At 39.9% G+C, this 23,111-nt stretch overlaps 1 protein-coding gene across 7 annotated transcripts in view; it reads right to left on the bottom strand.

Annotated features, from left to right (window-relative positions):
• The window catches only part of LOC110260233 (uncharacterized), a 748,649-nt gene that overhangs the window by 443,426 nt on the left and 282,112 nt on the right, over positions 1-23,111 (bottom strand). The window contains exon 1 of one of the 7 annotated variants that reach the window (XR_014843472.1): positions 12,191-12,317. The exons of the other annotated variants lie outside the window; for them this stretch is intronic. The gene's annotated coding sequence lies outside the window, so the exon portion shown is untranslated. Of the gene's footprint in view, positions 1-12,190; positions 12,318-23,111 lie in introns of those variants that run through there. 7 annotated transcript variants of the gene reach the window in all.

Genomic DNA, 23,111 nt, shown 5'->3' with positions numbered 1-23,111 from the left:
AGCCTCACAGGCTTGAAAAGGTAACAGCTTCTTTCCTCTGGTGATTCTGAAGAAGCAGCCTTAGCAGGAGATAAGGCTGCTGCCCAAGCTTTTCTCAAACACTTCCCACTAAATGCTCCCTGCATGATGGGAGGGGACACAGTGGCACAAACTGGGCTAAAGCTATTTCCTGCCTACCCAAGTCTGTTTTTTAATGACATTGGGTACTTTGGAGAAAAAGACTAGTATAGCAGTGGACAGAGCATGGAGAACAGAAAATAAAATAGTAAAATTTTCATGCTGACAAGTCTGTAACATGAGGAGTTCCCATTGTGGCTCAGCGGCAATGCGACTAGAATCCATGAGGATTCAGCTTCCATCCCTGGCCTCGCTTAGTGGGTTAAGGATCTGGTGTTGTGGTGTAGGTTGCAGAACCAGCTCAGATTCCACAGCTCTGATTCGACCTCTAGCCTGGGAACCTCCAAATGCTGCCCTAAGGAGCAAAAAAAAAAAAAAAAAAAAAAAAAGTCTGTGACATGAGACTTGTGCTACTATCTTATGCAATTCTCTGGAAGCAAATAGAGAAATGCGACTGGGGTTTTGAGGGAATTATGTTACCAAATGAATTTAAACCTGCCTGGCCAAGGCTTGAGGCTGTTACACACCTCAACCCCTACAGATCTTTGAACCTGCACCAGTAGAAGGTGGTTTGGCCACCAAGAAAGATAATTCTCCAGTGTTCACTTTGAATGTATGAAGGAGGACAATGGATAAGGCAAAGTTTCCAGAAGAAAAAGTCAGAGGTTGGAGGAGGGAGCAGGATGTAAAGCACTAGCCTCACATACAAAAAACTTAAGGGGCTGCAAAAAAAAAGTCAGTCATCAGGATAAATAATCTTTTAATGCAATGTTTTAGACAATAAAAATTAGTGCAAAAAAATCCCTAATGAATAAAATATCTGAGTTCTTAATGATTACAGGTCAGTAACAGTGTGCAGGAAGCCATACTGGAGCCTGAGGCAAATAGAAACATCTGAAATATTGATCTAATCTTTATTAAAAATTGATTTTTGTTCATCATGAGTCTTCTACATTTACCTTATTTGTTTAAAATTTTATTAAAATATTTTTAATCTTTTTTTTTTTTTTGTCTTTTTTTAGGGCCAAACCCACAGCATATAGAAGTTCCCAGGCTAGGGGTTCAATTGGAGCTGCAGCTGCCGGCCTACACCGCAGCCACAGCAACACCAGATCTGAGCTGGGTCTGCAACTTACACCACAGCTCAGGGCAACACCAGATCCTTAACCCACTGAGTGAGGCCGGGGATCGAACCCGTGATCTCATGGATGCTAGTTGGGTTCGTGAACCTCTGAGCTACGATGGAACTCCTAAAACATTTTTATCTCGATTACAGAACCAGGTATGCCAGATGAACTAAAGAAGGAATTTATTTCACTGACAGGAAAAGGAATTATAGGCTGAATTGTGTCCTCACAAAATTCACACATTACCTCAGAATGGACTCTTTTTGGAGTATCTCAGAATGGACTCTGTTTGGAGACGTGGCTATTAATGAGGTGATTAGAAATCTCACTGAAAATGAGACCTGTAGGGTGGGCTCTAATTGAATCTGACCAGCCTCCTTATAAGAAGAGGAAATTTGGAATTCCTGTGGTGATTCAGTGGGTTAAGAACCCCACATAGTGTCTGTGAGGACGCAGGTTCAATCCCTGGCCTCACTCAGTGGGTTAAGGATCCAGTCTTGCCACAAGCTGCAGTGTGGGTTGCAGATGTGGTTTGGATCCAGCATTGCTGTGGCTGTGGTGTAGGCTGACAGCTGCTGCTCTGATTCAACCCCTAGCCTGGGAACTTCCGCAAGCCAAGGGTGCAGGCTTAAAACCAAAGAAAATTAAAAAAATAAGAGGAAATTTGGAAACACACAAATGACACCAGGAATTCCCTGGCACAGAGGAAAGGACACAGAGAGAAAGTGGTCCTATACAAGCCAAGGAGAGAGGCCTCAGAAAAAAGCAAACCTGCTGACATCTTTTTTTGTTTGTTTTTTTAGGGCATCACCTGAGGCATGTGGATGTTCCCAGGCTAGGGGTCGAATCAGAGCTGCAGCTGCTGGCCTACACCACAGCCACAGCAATGCGGGATCTGAGCCAGGTCCCTGACCTACACCACAGCTCATGGCAATGCCGGAACTTTAACCCAGGGATCGAACCCACATCCTCATGGACACTAGTCGGGTTTGCTACCACTGAGCCACAATGGGAACTCCCAAACCTACTGACACCTTGATCCTGACTTCTAGCCTCTAGCACAGTGAGAAAACAAATTTTTGTTGTATTTTGCTATGGCAGCTCTGGCAAAGTACTGCTGTTATTCCTTCACAGCAGTATTCGACAATTTATTTTTTATTTTATTATTTTTTTAATGTTCCAATGGTTATAAGGTGGTTTTTTTCTGGATTTTTTTTTTTTTGTCTTTTTGTCTTTTTGCAATTTCTTAGGCCACTCCCATGGCATATGGAGAGTCCCAGGCTAGGGGTCAAATTGGAGCTGTAGCCACTGGCCTACGCCAGAGTCACAGCAACGAAGGATCCAAGCTGCGTCTGCAACATACACCACAGCCCATGGCAACGCCAGATCCCTAACCCACTGAACGAGGCCAGGGATCAAACCTGCAACCTCATGGTTCCTAGTCAGATTCGTTAACCGCTGAGCCACAACGGGAACTCCAAGTATTCGACAATTGTTATAAAGTGATTACTATATTACACCTTTTTCTAAATGGGAGATTCTGGGCGAGGGTTTATTTATTTTAATTGCAGCTATACAGCCCCTAATTTGTTGTTTTACATTGGTGAGGGGTCAAATAACTTGTTTTTCAGGTTGTAGTTCTCTAGAGCACATGCAGCCACACCGAGTCATGGTGGAAAAGACTATGCATCACTTGTAGATACTGAGCTTTGAGCTGATGCAACTCTCAGGGAGAGGGGGATGTGTGTTTTAGGAGCAGGAAGAAGGATGCCTAAAAATATTAGGGTGGCTCCAGAGACAGAGTGGGATTGGAATCCCTATTGTCTCCCAACATGCATGTTCTCTGTCACCCTTTACTAATAGAACCCCTAAATCTCAGCTGCACACATAACCATTCCGACTGGAAATCTCCTTCTCAATAAATAGGACCATGTACTTAGGTCGGAGCAATGGGATATGAGTGGAAGAGATGTGTGCATGTCCTAAAAAGGAAGTGGTGGGAGTTTCCTTGTCACACAGCAGGTTAAGCGGTGCTGCAGCTGTGGCCCAGGTTGCAACTGCGGCATGGGTTGGATTCCTGGCCCAGGAATTTCCATGTGCCTTGAGGGCAGCCATAAATAATAAATAAATAAATAAATACTAAAAAATTAAAAAGAAGTGGCTCATCCTTGCAGATAAAGGCTACCCTACCACTCCACTGAGAGGACGGTGGTCTTGGTCATCCAGTTCACCCAGGAAAATACAGACAAGAACATGTGATCAGGAAAATGTATGGCTGTAACTCCAAACTTGTGACAAAATAAGCTAGATTTTGCTGTTCTCTAGACTTAATTTGGGCAATTTGAGAGGCCAAAGGATATGAAATGATAAAACAGTTTGGGAGATTAGTTAGGCTATCAGTTCATTTACTATAAGACTCCAAAGAACCTATAAAATAGAACCGTCCTTTCTTCTCACATGGCATTTCAAGTACAAGCCTTTGGGGGTGATATGGTGGCATTACAACACCTAAGACAAAAGTCTTTTCTATTTTGCAGCTTTGCCATCCCAAATTTGTATTTCTCTCCCTGACCTATCTCCTGAGCTCCAGACTGATTTACTACCTAATCAAGAGTTGCCTGATCAATAGGTCCACTTGGATATCTGAAAGAGATCTCAAACTTAAATTTCTAAACAGAACTCTTTACGGCTACACCTGCAGCATATGGAAGTTCCCAGACTAGGGGTCACATCAGAGCTGCCGCTGCCAGCCTAAGCCACAGCCACAGCAACCGTGGGCTCCAAGCTGTGTCTGTGACCTACACCACAGCTCACAGCAATGCCGGATCCTTAACCCACTGAGCAAGGTCAGAGATCGAACCCACAACCTCATTAACACTATGTCAAGTTCTTAACCCACTGAGCCACAACAGGAACTCCTAAAACAGAACTCTTGCTTTTCTCTCCTTCACCATATCGCCCCCAGTCTTCCCCGTGTCAGTAAATGACACCATTACTCAGCCAATTGTTCATCCTTAATAACTCAGACCAAAACCCCAGGAACAGTTCAAGATAATTTCTGTCCCTATGGAAGTAATATTCCAAATCTGATCCCTCCCCACCAGCTCCACCATCATCACTCTAGTCTATGACATTGTTTTCTCCAGATTATAAAATCACAATAGCAACCTAATACCTAATTAGACCTCCTACTTCCATGTCTAAGATTGTAAGTTCATCCCTCCATCCAGAAGACAGAGTATATTAATAGTCTATTGTTGCTATAACAAATAATCACAAACTTAGAGATTTAATAAACACAAACTTATCATGTTACTCTTCTATAAGTCAGAAGCCCAACCTGAGTCTCCCTGGGCTAAAATCAAGGTGTTGTTCAGGTGCATTCCCTTTAGGAGGCACTAGTGGAGAATCCGTCTTCCTCCCCTTCCCAGTTTCTGCAGGCTGTGACCTCAGGCTTCCATCTTCAAAGCCAGAAAGACTGGATTGAGTCCTTCTTACATCATAGGGCTCTGACCGTATCTACCTTCTTCTTCCACCTGTGATTACACTGGGCCCTGGTCAGAGGAAAAGCAAGATAATCTTCCTATTTTAAGATCTTCTGATTAGCGACTTTAATTTCCTTTTGTCATGTAAGGTAGCATATTCACAGGTTCCATGGATTAGTACATGGAGACCTTTGGAAGACCAATTATTCTGCCTACCACAAAGTGTGACCTTTAAACATATAAATCAGATTTCATTTCCCGTTTGTAAGTCCTCCGTTGCCTCTCATTCACAGGTAGAAACCAGAAGGCTTACCCCAGCACGCATGCTTTGTGTGAACTGCGCACTTCTACTCTCTTATTCTATCCCCCATCACCCTCTCCTGCTAAATTTTACAGCCTCAGCCAATCTTCTTGCTGCTCCCAGAATTCTAGGCCTGCCCCGTCAAAGCCTCTGAATATTCTCTTCTTCTCTGGAAGGAGCCTCTTCCTGATGTTTTAGCATGGGCCCCTCCCTCATCTCATTCAGGTCTCTGCCCAACAGTCACTTCCTCAGAAAAGCCATATCTAACTATATTTGTCACTGTCATCCTAATATCTGTTACCAGACATTACATTACTACCATATCAGCCTTACTCTGAGTTATTATTATTCATTGCTGACACTATGCGGTATATTGATTTGTTCATTTCTATCGGAATATAAGCTCCATGAGGACAGGGGACATGTTTGTCTTTCTGCTTCATCTGTAGCACATAAGTGGAGTCAAGTAGGTATTTGATAAATGAGCAGCTGAATGTAAGAATAAAGTAGCTAATCTACTTGGTATTTCTGCTTAGTCTCAAACATCAAAATAACTCAACCACTTTCCTGCAAGAGATGAACCATTTAGATTCAGAGCAATCCAGGCAGAATTCTACACTTAAGCCTCACAGAGTCCTATTTGCAATGCAATTGAAAGCAAGGGATTTGTTCCATTTCCTGCCTCGTGTGTCTTGGTTTTCAAATGAGGTGTTTAATTCCAGCCGGCATGCTAAGCAAGCACAGACTCTGTGTTGAGCCTCCTGTTCCACCTTGGGAATTCTCCCACAAAGCAGGACAGAGTTATTCATCCACTCTCTACAGATGCTGCGGTTGCACCTTGCAGATTGTCAAAGAGGAGTGACAGATGTGCAGTGCCCAGCAGCCCCAAAAGTTGCTCTACAGGGTTCTGGATTCAGAACCTTTCAGAAAAATCATTACTGATCAAGTAAAGTTTCCAACTCAGGGAAAGTGATGGCTTACGGCAAGTAATGTTGTTTGAGAGCAGAAATGGCTTGATCTGATTTGCTCTTAACAATCTGAACCTAATCATCTCCATTCAAAAACATTTGTATGAAGAATCTGCCATGAGCCAGGACTGATGGGTCTGTGTCAAGGAACACAGCATTCAAAGAATGATCTTTGTCCTCTGGACTCTAACTCATTGTAGTGAAATAATGATTTATGCTAAAGTCTGCGGATATGTCAAAGATGTGTTTATTTGAAACAGGAAAATGTTTCTGTGTCTGGATGACCATTTAAAATATCCCAGGTGGTATTTGACATTTGCTGTATAAAACAAAACAAGCTGCCATTAGGAGCTACTATCTATTCTTTTGCACCATGATTGCAGAGTAGATTTCAATTCCCTGATCATGTGAGTAACAGAGGCAATAATGGCAAGGATGGTTATAGATGCACTTAGATTAAAAGACCTTCCCATGTATCCTAGTTTCAAACTCTGTACTCTGGCTGATGAGGATGGAGTAGGCACAGACAGCTGTAGAAGTCCCAATAAGGGACCGTAGATAAAGAGGGAAACCTAGGTGATGTTGAGAGATCACTGTAAGTTAATAATTGCTCAAGAAAGCCACCATCAGAATAAGGCAGGCTTCCTCCACTAGTGGAGGTGTGAGAATTGCCTCAGGTCATTGGTTGGGGATGGGATGAGACCTGCATTCAGATTCAGACCAAGGGCAGGAGTTTGAGGACCGCCCTTCAGCTGATTCGAATACATACCTAACCAGATACTAAGGAGGAGCTACTGCTGGAAGAAAGAGGAAGAAGAGGTCTATTCCGACCTTCACCCCCCGCCTCCCGCCCCCAATGATAAAACTGAAGCACTGGATCCTTGGGGAAGAGCTTCTGTGCCTGCCTGCTTGCATCTCTCACAAGTGTCCTATCTTAATAAATCTATTTCTTGATATTTCTTATCACTTTGTCTCTTGCTGAATCCCTTCTGTGCGGAGACATGAAGAACCTGAAACTCCGTAAGTCCAGACGCCAGGTGAGTGATTCTAATTTAAAACTGTGGGCTTAAGTCCCAATCTGGGTTTAGGTTGGGTTCCAGTCCTGGCACTTGGGTTTAAGTCCTAGTCTGGGTTTAAGCTGGGCTCGAGTCCTGGCATATGGGTTCAAATCCCAGTCCGCGTTCTGGCTAGGCTCAGGCCGTTGGTGCTGTCAGTTTCATGGGCACTTGGATCTTAATGTATCTAAAACTCTCCTGCTACCCCTGTTTGACCTCTTCTGAGATCTGCTTCTCCAACCCTTAGTGTGCCCTTCTACTCTTGACCACTTTCAGGTTTCTGGTTACTTATAACTGGTCACTAAGTGGATATCCCAATCTGGAAGATAAGCAGATTCCTAAACCACTCACTTGCCAGACCAGAAGCATAATTCCTGCCTTTCAAGCTAAATCCTGCCTAAAGCACCTGCTATGCAGCTGCCAGAATCACAGAACCCCAGTAACAGAGAGCGTGAAGTGGAATGGGGCACACGTGGAGGTTGACCTGGCTTTGGATTCCCTCTCTGGACAGCTTTACATTTTCTGAGTAACTGCAATTTGAGCTCTGAGAATAGGAACCAATTTGTTTGTATATCTTCCAAAGAAATCATACCCAAGTGCACATGTTAGGAACTCATTTCATTAAATCGAATTTAATTAAGATACTCTGGAAGATAACTGAACAAAATGGCTAAAGTAAATTGGCTTACTTTTCACTCTGAAAACCTATTTGTGAGCTTTCTACCCAGGTCGAAATCAAGAAAATAATATTTGGTATCAGTGTTAGGTATAGGAATATATAACAATAAGTAGTAGGTAGGTAGGTAGGTACATAGGTAAATAAATGACAGGCAGATGGATAGATAGATGATAGTTGTCTAGATAGATGATGGATAGCTCATAGATGATAGATGGATGGATGGATAGATAGATAGATAGACAGATAGATAAAAATAATAGGAACTAAGTTGCTAAAGAAAGTCTGGAAGAAACCATGAACATTGTCAAGAGGACCAATACCCACTCCTCACGAAGAAATCCTCAGCTTGGCCTGTGTGAAAGAAGTGAGACTGGAACACTAAGAAGATCTTTTAAAAGGCAGATGTTACCCTACATTGTCTTTGGCAATAGAAATGCCAAACTTTTGGAGAACAGCAAGACAGTCAAGCAATGGCCTGAAGTCCAAGGTCACTAAAAAGATGCTGAGTTAGACACAATCACATTAGTGTTCTGTTCAGGGACATCCAGGTGGATGCATATACAACTGATGACAGTCTCAAGATTTGCCCTTCTAAATAGGCATTGCTTAAAAGTAGGCCTCTAAGCCCATTTCATTTAATAATTAGTTTATTTATTTGCATCTCTGAGTTCTTCCAGTGAAAGGAGTGTGGTGGCCTAGAACAACTGTGTTTTACATCTTTTGTGTGTGGAGAAGGAGGAGATGGACAGAAGGAACTAGTGGTTACTAAATTTCTCCTATGTACCACCTGTTTTGCATATATTAACAAATTTAGAATCCTCAAAAAACTAAAAATAGAATTGCCATTTAATCCAGCAACCCCAATCCTGGGCATCTAACCATAGAAAACATCTATCCTTGAAAAGATACATGTACTCCAATGTTCATTGTAGCAATATATACAGTAGCCAAGACATGGAAGTAACTTCAGTGTCCATCGACAGTGGAGTGGGTAAAGAAGATGTGTACACATACACAATGAAATATTACTCAGCCATAAAAAGGAAAGAATGACATTTGCAACAACATGGATGGACTTAGAAATTATCATGCTAACTAAAGTTAGACAGTGAGATGCCAATGTCATATGCTATCACTTATATGTGGAATTTAAAAAAAGGATACAAGGAATTTCTTTGCAGAACAGATACTGACTCACAGACTTTGAAAAACTTATGGTTGCCAAAGGAGACAGGTTGGGGGGTAGGGGTGATGGGCTGGGGGTTTGGGATGGAAAGCCTATAAAATCGGGTTGTGATGATCATTGTACAACTATAAATGTAATAAAATTGAGTTAGGAAAAAAATTATAAAACAAAGCTAAAAAATTAATACTTACAAGTAGCCAGTATTTGTCTAACATTCCAATTTTAAGATAAGAAGTGTTTAAAGAGTTTTCTTAATATCACAAGGCTGGGATTTGAACTGAGGCATATCTGTCTCTTGAGGCCATGTTCTTAGCAATACACGGGCTGCTAGAAAACTTGAAGTTGAAAGGAAGCAATAAGGAGAATTATAGGGAAGAGGAAGGCAGAGAGCTGCAGTTACACCCCATTCATGTCAGACCTTCTAGTTCAAATTCGTAGCAACATAGATGGCCTGCCTGGCCTGTGGTAGATTGCAGGCAATAGGCAGACAGGTGGAGTCCTGCCACAGAAAGAGTTTCAGTGATAAAAGGATCCAGGATCTTTATCTCTGAGTTTAGGAAACCAAGGCCCAGAATGAGAAAGCTCCTTGCCCAATGTCATTCTTGATTTTTGACAATTTGTCAGCTAAACTCAGACTCTATGAATTTTGATTCCCAATTCAAAGCTCTTTCCACTAGTCCATTCAATATTCTGGAAAAGGAATTCTCAGACATGGGGATCTGCATTCACTTTCTATGGAGGACAAATCAAACCGCAGAAGACATGCATCTGGAACCTTGGGCCACTCAGAAATCCTAATATCTGTACAGAGTAATGAGTCCTATGCAGAGGACTCTTTCTCATTACAGTAAAGCCAGAATCCAAACTGCTACCAACCCAGGGAAATACCAGCATTTTACTGGCTCCTTCACAAGAGGTTTAGGGGTGAGTACTTAGTTGCTGTGTTGCCTTAGTCACTAAACTGCTTCTGAGCTGCATTTTAATCATCTGTAGAGCAAAGATAGTGATAATACAGAAGTTTCTCATCATCTCAATGTTATTATCTGAGTCTACACAATAATAAGGCTACACAAGAAAGCAAAAGCCATCATAACAAGAAAATTTTCTCTAATGGTCTAATCAGTTGATCATTTATAAAATTAGTCTGTTCTCCACATCTCTTCTCTCTGAAGACTCGAATCTATCTCTAACCATTAAACAAATGTCTTTGATCATTAGTCCATAAATATAAAGCAAATCCTTTGTCAAGCAAAACTATACATCTCAGAAAAGTTTCAGAATTTCAAGTGATGAATAAGAGCAGGGCTGCAGAATAGCATAAGACACCCACAAAGCCACTGACGTATAAGGATCTGACCTCATTAAGCAGCTTGAAACTGAAGACGAGAGCAAAGGCGAGGTTGATGACAAGGCAGGCATTTTGAAGGAGAAAGATTCAAACATCCACATAATAATAAAAGTCCTTGAAAAACTGATAAATCCATGAATAGTTCTCAAAAGTGACCTTCTTTTTGATCACACATTGAAAGTTAATTAAACATGAAAGGAAACTTCATTGTCTTATACAGTTTTGCTAGAATCATGGTTTTTAGAAAAGAAAAACTTCACTATTTTCAATATTAGCCCTAGTTGTCATTAGAAGCAAAATTATTTTATTTATGAGAAAAAAACCATCATTTTCACTACTTTAACTCCATTTTTTTTTCCAAAGTCTCAAATGAAACCTTTTCCCCTCACAGATTATGAACTTTTTGTTGCAGCTTTAGGTGGATCCTCTTGTAGTGAATAATTATCTTTGCATAATAAAGCTCTCTTTCATCTGCACCACTTCGTATTGTTATAGGGAACAAATGAGATAAAACTTGCAAATGAATTTTGGGAATTCTCAAGTGCTATTTCAATGTTAGAATTTGCTTCCAAAGAAAAAAAGAAAGAAAGAAAGATTCTGTTTACTGTGTGCAAGTGACTTGCAAATACATTATTTATGTTATTCCCATAATGACTCTTGGAGGTAAGTATATACCATCTTCAAACTATAAATTAGAAAAATGAATAAACTTGTTCAAAATCACATAGCTATTAGGTGGCATAGTTATACAGAAAGCCTAAATAGGATGTCCCCAAGTCCAAAGCACATTTGAACCACACAAAGTTACTATTTTATAGTTTAATAATGGTTGAATTATTGGTTGGATATGCATTTCATATGGTTCTTCCTAACACATTCATTCATAAAGAATTTATTGGGAGTTCCCATTGTGGTGTAGTGGAAACAAACCCAACTAGTATCCATGAGGATGCAGGTTTGATCCCTGGCCTTGAACAGTGGGTTAAGGATCCAGCGTTAGTTTAGGCCAGCAGCTGCAGCTCTGATTTGACCCCTAGCCTTGGAACTTCCATAAGCTGCCTAAAAAGAAAAAAAAAAAAGAAAGAATTTATTGATCATCTTCTCCCATCAGAGATTAGCCTAATTCTGGGGATATAATGATGATCAATGCAAGCAACGCCCTTGCTCTTGCACAGGTTATGTTCTAGCAGAGTACGTCACGTAGACAACAATTAAGCAAATAATTTGCAAATAGAACAAGTGTCTTACTGTGTTACAAGTGATGTAGAGAGTTAATAACATATAGAAAGTCTTTTCTATGGGCCAGATGACTCATTTAACTATTATAAAACTCTACGAGATAGGGAATACCATTATCTTCATTTTTCAGATGAGAACACTGAGTCATAGAGATGTTAAATTACTTGCCCTGAGTTATACAGCCAGTAGTAGAGGAGCTGAGCTTCAAGGCTAGGCAATCTTGCCCTCAGACGCACTCTTAAGGGCTATTCTACAACAGATTGATGTGATAGAAAGTAATCAGATAGCTAATCGAAACAACTAGAATGTCTTCTCATAATGTTGAGAATTCTTTTTTTTTTTTTTTGGCCACACCTGTGGCATATGGAAGTTCCCAGGCCAGGGATAGAATTCAAGTCACAGCTTCAGCAATGCCGGATCCTTAACCCACTGTGCCACAGTGGGAACTCCATCAGCATTACATTCTTTATTAGTAATAGTATCATGTTCAGGGTCTTCCTACACATATCAGGAAAATACTGGATTGTCTCAAATAAGAAGCTCCTTCCTTTGATTCTTTCGTAACAAGGGAAAATTTAGTAGGAATCGGAGCACATCGGCCAAAAGCAATTTCATCCCAAATCTACACAACTGCTTAGATTCTCAAAGTCTCCAAATGACCCTTTGCAAGATTCTATTAACATACCCCAGGTAGTCATACGTAGTCTTTAGGGCAGCAGTTTACACTTGATCCTGGAACTGTACCATGCAGTCCTGTGGCCACCGCTTCCAGGAAAGTGTAAAACTGGGAAGCAGTGCTGGATGAACTGGTGGTAGCTGACTTCAGGATGATTTCATCTCTCTCCAGCTGCCTCTTTACTTACTGCTCAGCTGTGATCCTTGTTCATCCCCAGATCCCAAGATCAGAGGAAATGATCGTATTTCCAATTAGAACAAGTAGTAGCTATCTTGAGCTGTATCACTAATCCTTTCAGGGACATTTGTATTGTGTTACTTATTCTGTACCCTAATGAGGCATAAAAGAAGAATCTCTTTCCTTTTCCTGTCTCTAAATGCAGGTTCAAATAATTGCTCCTGCTGCTGGAGACTGAGGTTAATTTGAAGACCCAGCTGAGGAAATTTTCACTTGTCTAAGCAGTGGAATCAAGTGTGTACAGCCACTGTCACAAAACTGTCACCTTGTGGCTTTGCTTTTCACAGTTTGAGCCTCACTTTGGTAATGCCATCCCTTGGCATGTACTTGCTATTAAAGAATATATGCCAAGAACATCCCGTCCTTATGCACCAAAGTTTTTTTTTTTTATTAAAATTGTTTAACATAGCAATTTTAGTATTTACCAAATCATCCACACCTTGCATTAGGGCTGGAGATGCAAAGATGACTAGGGAATTATCTTGACCCTTAAACACTTTAGAAAGTAACAGGGATGGACTGGGAGTTTGGGGTCAGTAGATATAAACTATTGCATTTGGAGTGGATACGCAATGAGGTCCTGCTATATAGCACAGAGAACTATATTCAATCACTTGTGATGGAACATGATGGAAGATAATATGAGAAAAAGAATGCATATATAACTAGGTCACTTTGCTGTACAGCAGAAATTGACAGAACATTGTAAAGCAAACTATAATAAAAAAATTTTAAAAAGAAAGCAGTGGGTGAAGCAAAGAATGTTAAATTTAGTAGTGATAATTCAGAATAAATAGCATGAAAATTAAAAATATGGAAGATAATTTTTCTTCCTAGCCTCTAGGGGTTTTTCTTAAGCTCTTTCTGATATGAATCTTATTCAATAGTGGCTGATATTCTAGATTTACCCAGCAAAACACCTGAGGGATATGACATACCCAGTTAGTGATAGTGTTTTGCTTACGTATAGGGGTATATGTTTCAGTGTCTTGGTTTGAGAACTAATCTATTTGGGGGGAGACACCCACAAAAGATTCTTATGCATCCTTCCCTTTAAAGTGTATTAAAACCTTAATCATAAGAAGCATCTGGAATGCTTACTGAACACACAGGTTCCTCGGCCCTTTCACTGGAGGGTACATTCAGGTCTGGGGTTGAACCCATAAATCTGTATATTTAATAAACATCCAGGTGATTCTTAGAATCAAGCCAATTTGGGTGAATAGAGCTCTAGAAAAACTTTTGTTTTTTTGTTTTGTTTTGTTTCTTTTTTGCCTCTTTAGGGCTGCATCCACAGCATAAGGAGGTTCGCAGGCTGTAGCCGCCAGTGTACACCACAGTTCACAGCAATGCTGGATCCTTAACCCACTGAGCGAGGCCAGGGATTGAACTCATGTCCTCATGGATGCTAGTTAGGTTCGTTAACCACTGAGCCATGATGGGAACTCCTAGAAAAACTTTTTTTGTTGTTGTTTTCTTTTTGCTATTTCTTTGGGCCGCTCCCATGGCATATGGAGGTTCCCAGGCTAGGGGTCGAATTGGAGCTGTAGCCACTGGCCCATGCCAGAGCCACAGCATCGCGGGATCCGAGCCGCATCTGCAACCTACACCACAGCTCACGGCAATGCTGGATCGTTAACCCACTGAGCAAGGGCAGGGACCGAACCCGCAACCTCATGGTTCCTAGTTGGATTCGTTAACCACTGCGCCATGACAGGAACTCCTAGAAAGACTTTTAAAACTAGTCTTGCATTTTAAGCATTTGTGCTATTTATTTCTTAGCTGCTAGCTTGGGGCTTTTTAACTACTTCTCAACATTTGACAGAAAAATACTAGTTTTATTTTTAGAATCTCATTGATAATTAAAAGTTACCAGAGCTGTTTGCAGTTTGCTTTTTTTTTTTTTCAATCTAATCTCTACATATATTAAAAACAAGTGATGTAACTAACCAACTGGGAAGCTAAAACTTGCCCAAGAATGTTATAAATTACTGACCTTTTTCTCCAGTCAAGAGGAAACATTTTTTTCCCATTCTGTTTAGGATAGGATTATAAAATAACCCTCTCATCAGCATTCTCAGACACAGAAAGTGTTTTCCAGGCAGTTGCTAAGTACTTTCGGAGATTATTCTACCAATCTCCTTAGAAACCCTCTTGGTTAGGTGGTTTGCTATGTCTGCAACCAAATTAATGACTTTGGATCACACCATAAAATGCAAAGATGAAAGAAAATGTTTATCAAAAGTTGCTGAGTGAAAGTATAAGTCAGACTTATGTTTGAAAACTTTCTATTATCAGAACTAAAGGGACTAGAGTTACCCGAAAGGCTACCAAGCCAAATGGTATGGGAGGAGAAACTTGGCCTATCTCCCTAATTGCTTCCTTATAACTCACTTCTTATTCAGTGACATCTTATCCTTTCAAGAACTCAGAGTTCTTAGAGTCTACTCATCTACTTCCTGGTTAAAATCTGCTCTTAGAAAAAGACCATATAATTTATTTACCTTGGAGATATCTGTCTGAAAACCACTTCCATATAAATGAAATAATTCTAGTTGTAGTAGAATCATAAATCAGAAAAATTCAGTTTGTTGATTGATTGATTGTCTTTTTTTTTTTTTTTTAAGAGTCACACCATGGCATATAGAACTTCCCAGGCTAAGGGTCGAATTGGAGCTTCAGCTGCTGTCCACAGCCACAGCCACACAAATTCTGAGCCATGTTTATGACCTACACCACAGATCACGACAACACCAGATCCTTAACCCCCTAAGCAAGGCCAGGGATCAAACTCAGGTCCTCAAACTCACGTCCTCATGGATACTAGTCGGGTTTGCTACCGTTGAGCCGTGAAAGGAACTCCCAGGAAAAGCTGTTGTTTTGTCCCATAACAATGAGGCACCCAGATACACTGAAATCATGCAATTTACACCAGAAATGTAATTAAAACTAGGTAAGCAATCATATTCGTTTGGAGACTTTAGGGGCTTGTGATTGCATTTATCAAATTATAGAGCTATTGCTAATTTTATCTAGGGAACATCAACAGCCTTTTAATAATAGATAGATAAAACTATAGGTATCCAATTTATATATAAAAAAGTTGGAAAGGATTAATATTTAAACCAAAACAGGTGGAATCTACTTCTACCTACTCCTGGTATAGTTCATATCACTGGGGAACTGAATCTTCACATGGCCCCCATATCCTTGTAAAAGCTCAGAGAAATGAGACTATAAGGAAGTGGCCTATAGCTTTGACCTTGACGGCCTGGGCATGAGTTTCAGAATGGGAGCTGGAGAAAATGGCAAGAAAAAAATGAAAATAATCTGAGGAGGAGAAGAGTTTATTCCTCAGGGGAAGGACGCTGGGAAGAGAGAAAAAGAAGAGGGGAGGAGAATGGAAAATAAGATAGTGTTAAGAGTAAAAAGTTTTGTTTAAAAAAGAGAGCAAATATTCACTTTCAGTTTAATTTTATGACTATATAAACCATCTCCATCTTCATAAACTTTCAGTAAAGCATCTGAGACTGGAGCCACTAAAATACCTCATGGGAATGTTTTCATTTTCATAGTTTTGGTGGAGAGGGAATAAAGAGGTGGCATTCAATGTACGTATCATGGAATGGGACAGCACACTTGGTAGAATAAGGTAACCCAGACACTAGACTGGCTGATCAGAAGCAAGATCTCAGCCCCAAAGATGATAAAGATGATGCAGACATCACTCCCCCAATATCACTGCCCAATCACATTTATACAAACACACAGGATCTCTGCCACTGTTCATTGGATGGGGTTTGAGCCAACTTCATTTGAAGCTCAAGGATAAGGTCACATGTGGGTTACACATATAATATGTAGTACATGTAAGAGAGATTTTAAAACATAGTAGACACAGTGTTCCCAGAAACATAATAGACACAGAGTTCCCATCGTGGCTCAGTGGTTAAAGAACACATCTAGTATCCATGAGGACTTGAGTTTGATCCCTGGCCTTGCTCAGTGGGTTAAGGATCCAGCGTTGCCCTGAGCTGTGGTGTAGGTTGCAGACACAGCGCGGATCCAGCATTGCTGTGGCAGGGGCCAACCGCAATAGCTCCGATTCGACCCCTAGACTGGGAACCTCCATATGCAGTGGGTACGGCCCTAAAAAGACAAAAGATAAAAAAACAAAAAATAAATTCAAAAAAAAGAAAGAAACATAGTAGACACACATATCTATATTTAAATCTTTCCAAATGTGTGTGCTCATGCTCAAAGACATGACCATTTGGGTATTTTGATGACACTACTTGGCTCTTTATCATTTATTCTAAATTCTCTTTGTTTTGAAGTCTACTAAGACTTCAAAATAGTAGAGTGAGCACAAGTAGGAAGGTGGACAAGTAGGGAGGTGGAGGTGGACAGGGAAGTACAGTACTCTGTCCTAAAAAAACTTCATCTTTAATCCTAATACATTATCATCCTTACACCTCAACTTCCTACTTTGACTCTAAAGTAAAAATGTGCGGCATAATATTTGGTAAAGGAAACAAATATATTTGAGTCAAGTGCTGCCTCATTCTATTTATTTATATCCCTGCCCATGAGGGGAAAATTGTGCTCTGTGCCTGCATCTTGAGATAAGCATACACAAGTCAGGACCAAGATATTTCTGCTAGATGCAAGTCTATAGGCCTGCCTCTCTGTCACCACTAATAGGGCTCAACAGATGTAGGCAATAAGCCTGGGTAAGTGAACCTGCTTGGCACATCCAAATTCTCCTTCAGCTATGTTGTTCCAGTTGTGGCAAAAATAGTAGAAAGCCCAGTTGTGGCTCTAGATCCGAGAAACTTTTCCTGATCTATGTTTACTAAAAATAAGGCTAGAATGTTGGTCCCTGTCCACTTACCCTTGGCAAATATTCTTAACTGATTCCAAACTTGTACTGGGGGCAGGATATGCATGATTAATTATCATCTTAAAACCCCAATGGTGTAATCTATTTCCAGTGAGAATTTTGCTATAACTAAAGGAGAAATAATCAGGTAATTGATGGTGATTACCCTGCAGCTATGTCTTGGATGCCATTTCTGAAAAGGAAGCCAATTTTCTAAAAATGCATGTTAAATGTTGCACACAATTGATTCTCTATGTCATTAAGCCAAGAAGGATATTACTTAGGGGGTTATTCATTTTTATTTTACTTTAATGAATGCTAAGAACCTCTAAATCACTTACAACAATTAAGACAATTAGCTTTGTGCGGAACTGTGAAGCTGGCCCTCACTCCACTCTCAGTTTCTGATATTTTCTTTCTTTACTAGAATTTACTCTGATAAACAAGTCAGAACAGCAGTGTATTTGGCTCCCTTTTTCATGCATTGTGTATATTCCTGTTGAATCTTAGTTTCCCTTTCAGATTTCCTGGGGAAGAGAAGAAATAGTCACCCTTTCAACATATTTCACAAGGCTGAAATATTCTGATGGATTCTGACCACTGACTTTTCAGTTCTATATCTTATATCAAATTTAAGGCTGAATTTCTCTTTTATTGTATGGCCCAAAAGAGAACCAAAAAAGTTGGATTGTGAAGTATTTTAGTTAATAGCAACAATAATTTGAATGTACATTCAATTCTATCCTCTAGCTTCCAAATATCTAATATATTGGCAGATCTATTTAAAACATTTTTCTAAAATGGACAGGGTGGAAGACAGTGAGATGAAATCTAGCATTTATTAGCACTTATGTTTCAGGAGTTTCATAAAATATCACTTATTTAATCTTTACAATAGCCTAATCACAGTGTGCTCTAACTTTAGTCTACAGAAAGATCATCCATACAGTTTGGTAAAAAGGAAAATCCCCAGGATCCATTTAGCCTTTTTTTTTTTTTTTTTTTTTTTTTTTTTTTTTTTTTTTTTTTTCGGTCTTTTTGCCTTTTGTAGGGCCATTCCTGCTGCATATGGAGGTTCCCAGGCTAGGGATCCAATCAGAGCTGTAGCCACTGGCCTACACCAGAGTCAAAGCAATGTGGGATCCCAGCTGAGTCTGTAACCTACACCACAGCTCAGGGCAACGCCAGATCTTTAACCCACTGAGCAAGGCCAGGGATTGAACCCGCAATCTCATGGTTCCTAGTCGGATTCGTTAACCAAAGAGCCATGAAGGGAACTCCTTAGCCATGATTTTATTTCAGAAAATCTTGAAGGATCTCAGGGATATCTATCTATCTATCTATCTATCTATCTATCTATCTATCTATCTATCTATCTATCTTTCTATCTATCTATCTACTTATTGGGGCTGCACCCTCGGCATATGGAGGTCCCCAGGCTAGGGATCAAATTGGAGCAGTACCGCCGGCCTACGCCACAGCCACAGCAACGCAGGATCTGAGCCACATCTTCGACCTATACCACAGCTCATGGCAATGCCGGATCCTTAACCCACTGAGCAAAGCCAGGGATTGAACCCGAAACACCATGGTTACTAGTCGGATTCGTTTCCACAGATCCACGAGGGGAATTCCCCTCAAGGATCTATATTTTTAACTCTGATATAACTCCCAGATAATTCTGAGGTAGGTAGTACATGGAACACAATGTGAGAAACATTGCCTATTATGCTGATTGTTTTAGATGAATAAAATAAGAATCAGGACGGTTAAGTAACTTACCTAAGGTTACTCACCTATGCCTAAAAAAAGTGGATAGAATACTTTTGCTCTTGAGAGAAAGCAAGTAAATCTTATGAAGGATGAGGAAAAATCCTTAAAAATTAAAAAAAAAATGAGGAAAGAAAGTATGAGATCTTTGCATAGAGAAGGAATGACCATGGAAATAAATACTGGTAGGGTCTTTCAGTTTGGGTTATGGCAAAGTATCTGGTATCAAACCTACCTCCCTTTGTTCATAAGCAACTGAACAAAGGACATAAAATAACTATTTGCAGGCAGTGTTTAACAATCAATACCAGGCTCTGGCCATTGAAAAAAAGGAAGCATGAAGGTGAGAGTAACCACATCAACCGAGGCTTTCCTCCCTGAGAAAATTTCCAAAACTATGGCACAGGGAAATAAAGCCCAAGAAGAGTGGTATTTTGCTGGATTGTATAAACAGAGATTAAAGTTTGACGCTTCTGAGACATGGGGTTTGAAGACAGGTTATTACAGAGGAAGGATCCAAAGGTAAGGATCAGCAGAATCTACCAAAACATGCCCCCTAGGACTCTTGGCTATTTCCTAAACTGTATATTGACAAGGTAAGATTCCAAAAAGCCTAGCAGAGAAAATCCACTGGGAGGCTGAAGAGCTCTGCAGAAATTTCTGAGGCTGCAGAGTGCTGAGAAATTGTGGGATTGTAGGCTCAACCAAAGCAAAGAGATTTTTGTGACCATCTCAGGCTTCCAGTTGAGATCATACAGCAGGAGTAATGACTGTACACTGTTAGTGCAGTCTACTCCAATGTTAAAAATTACCATTGGAATTTTGATAGGGTTTGCATTATATCTACAGATAACTTTGGGCAGTAGGACAGTTTAGCAATATTAATTCTTCAAACCCATGAACACGGATATATCTTTCCATTTATTTGTTCTTTCACTTCTTTCATCACATTCTTATTGTTTTCAGTGTATAAATCTTTCACCTCTTTGGATAAATTTACTCCAAAATTTTTATTGGTTTTGATACTATTGTAAATGGGATTATTTTCTTTATTTATTTTTCTGATATTCCAATGGTATTCTTCACACACACACACACAAAAACCCAAAAACCTATAATGTGTCTGGAAACACAAAAGGCTCTGAATAGGCAAAGCAATCCCAAAAAAGAAAAAAGCTGGAGGCATTACACTTCCTGATTTAAAACTATACTATGAACTATAGTAATCAAAATAACACAGTACTACCATAAAAATAGACACCAAGACCAATGGAACACAGTTGTGAGCACAGAAATAAACCCAAAATATTCAATGAGAAAAGATAGTCTCTTTAGTAAATGGCATTGGGGAAACTGGTTAGCCAGTTAACCACATGCAGAAGAATGAACCTGGACCCTTCTCTTATGCCACTCACAAAAATTACCTCAAAATGGATTAAATACTTAAAACGTAAGGCTTGAAACTGTAACACTCCTAGAAGAAGACCTAGAGAAAAAGCTCCTTGATATTGGTCTTGGCAATGATTTTTTTGGACATGACACCGGAAGCACAAGTAACTAAAGCAAACATTAGTAAGTGGGACTACATCAAATTCAAAAGCTGCTACATGGCAAAATAAAAAATCAACAAAATGAAAAGGCAACCTATGGAAGAAGAGGAAATATTTGCAAATGATATATCTGATAAGGGGTAAATATCCAAAATACATAATAGCAAAACCAACCAATACAATAAATGCATGTATGTACACTCAACTAATGTTGTATATATGAAATACCATATGATCTAGCAATTCCACTTCTGGGTATATATTCAAAAACAAGTTCTCAGAGATATCTTCTTTACCATAGTCACTTCAGCATTATTCACAATGGCTGAGATATGGAAACAATCTAAGTGTACACCAACTGATGAATTGATAAAGAAAATGTGGCATATATTTTATACAGTGGAATGTTATTGTGTAATGATGAGATAGAAGAACATCCTGCCATTTGCAACTGCAAGGATGGACCTTGAGGACGTTATGCTAAGGGAAATAGGACTCAGAAAGACAAACATTGTGTAACTTATAGATGGAATCTAAAAATGGAAAACTCATAGAAACAGAGAGCAGAATGGTGGTTACAGAGAGGGAGTGTGAGCGTGGGATAGGATGGGGAAATGGGGAAACTCTGACCAAAGGTATAAACTTCCAGATATAAGATGAATAAAGTCTGGGATCTAATGTACAAAATCGTGATGATAATTAACAACACTGGATCATAAACTTGAAAGTTGCTGAGAGTAAATCTTAAATGTTCTCACCACAAAAAAGAAATAGTTATTATGTGATGTGATGTAGGTGTCAACTAATGCTAGGGTGATAATCATTTTGCAACGTATAAGAGCATCTAATCAACAGGCTGAATGCCTTAAACTTACACAGTGTTATATGTCAATTATATCTCAATAAAATTTTTGAAAAGACTAAGGTCTTCTTTCTAAGAGTAAGAACAAAAGTGGAATAGCTCCACCCTACTGAAGCATGAAAGCAAGTCTCAACAGAATTGAGATAAACTTCCAATAATTTAAATTGTTATCAAAAAAAATATAACTCTCTTTAGAAGTTAATGACATAATCTAGAGGATCTACAACTTATCATCCCACAATGTCCAGAATGTAAAATAAAAATGTACCAAATAAGTAAGGTAGAAAAAAACAGCAACTATTAATCAAGAGAGAAAACAATGAAGACCTCAGGGATATGACAGACAGTAGGCTAAGCAGACCAGGTTTTCCAAATAACTATGATTAGTGAATTAAAGGATATATATAAAAGAAAAGATTTTGGACAAAACAGATGAAAGTGCAAGTATTTCAATGGTGTACTAGAAAAAATGATTCACATTGACATTTAAAATCTGAAAAGTGGGAGTTCCCGTCATGGCGCAGTGGAAATGAATCCGACTAGGAACCATGAGGTTGCGGATTTGATCCCTGGCCTCGCTCAGTGAGTTGAGGATTCGGCGTTGCCGTGAGCTGTGGTGTAGGTTGCAGATGTGTCTCCGATCTGGTGTTGCTGTGGCTCTGGTGTAGGCCGGAGGCTATAGCTCCGATTTGACCCCTAGCCTGGGAACCTCCATATGCTACTGGCGTGGCCCGAAAAAGACCAAAAATAAAATAAAATAAAATAAAATCTGAAAAGTATAATATCTGAAATTAAAAACTCATTGGATAATTAAAATGAAGACTAAACATAGTGGAAAACAGAATTGGTAAATTCGAAAACCATTCAATAGAAAAATATCCAAACTGAATAACTGAACCAGAAGAATGCACAAGACATGTGTGAGACATATTCAAAATGAGGCTGGAGATAAGTGGGCTCTAGGACAAACACGTACAACCAGCCACCTATCTATACTTTAAGACAGAAATAATAACAGGCACAAGGCAAATAACTGGTACTTTTCTTCTGTGAACTTATTAAAACAATTGCAATTAAAGGATCAAAAGAGGGGCTGAGCCCTGCTTGGACAGAAGGACAAAGAGGTCATGTTCTCTTCATCCTCAGGGTCAGGGAGATCTCAACTACACATGCATCCTCTGGGTCAGAAGGGAGGGGTGCCAGGCCGTAATAAGTCTGGATAACCTTCCCTCCATGCTTCGCGTTGGAACCCATCTTGGCCAATGATGCACACACAGACTGGGGGAGGAGTCCTGGGTCTGGTCAGGTGTAAAAGATAAAACAAGGTAACTGGCCAAAGGAAGACAAAGACCCAGAAGAACTGCCCCATATAAGTGGTTTAAGTCAGCTCTCTGGCACACTCCACATTGGGTGTGTATTACTGCTTGCTTCTGCCTTAGATAAATAGACTCCTCCTTTGTGTGCTCCCCCACATGTTGTACTGTGCTTCTAACAGTAAATTTTATACCTATTTTCACAGTCTTTGCTTCCTTGAAATATTCTGCTTTCAACAGGGGGCAGGAATCAGGGCAGTTCTGCTTTCAGCCTCTAGCTACTCTAGTAGTGGCTAGGATTCCTAGTTTTTAATCC

Source organism: Sus scrofa, chromosome 4, assembly GCF_054392235.1.
Source record: "Sus scrofa isolate SSC_HxYL_T2T_F1_AM1 chromosome 4, Sscrofa_HxYL_maternal_Yorkshire_Landrace_v2.0, whole genome shotgun sequence".
NCBI lineage: Eukaryota > Metazoa > Chordata > Mammalia > Artiodactyla > Suidae > Sus > Sus scrofa.
This window is presented reverse-complemented; position numbering and strand designations above follow the sequence as displayed.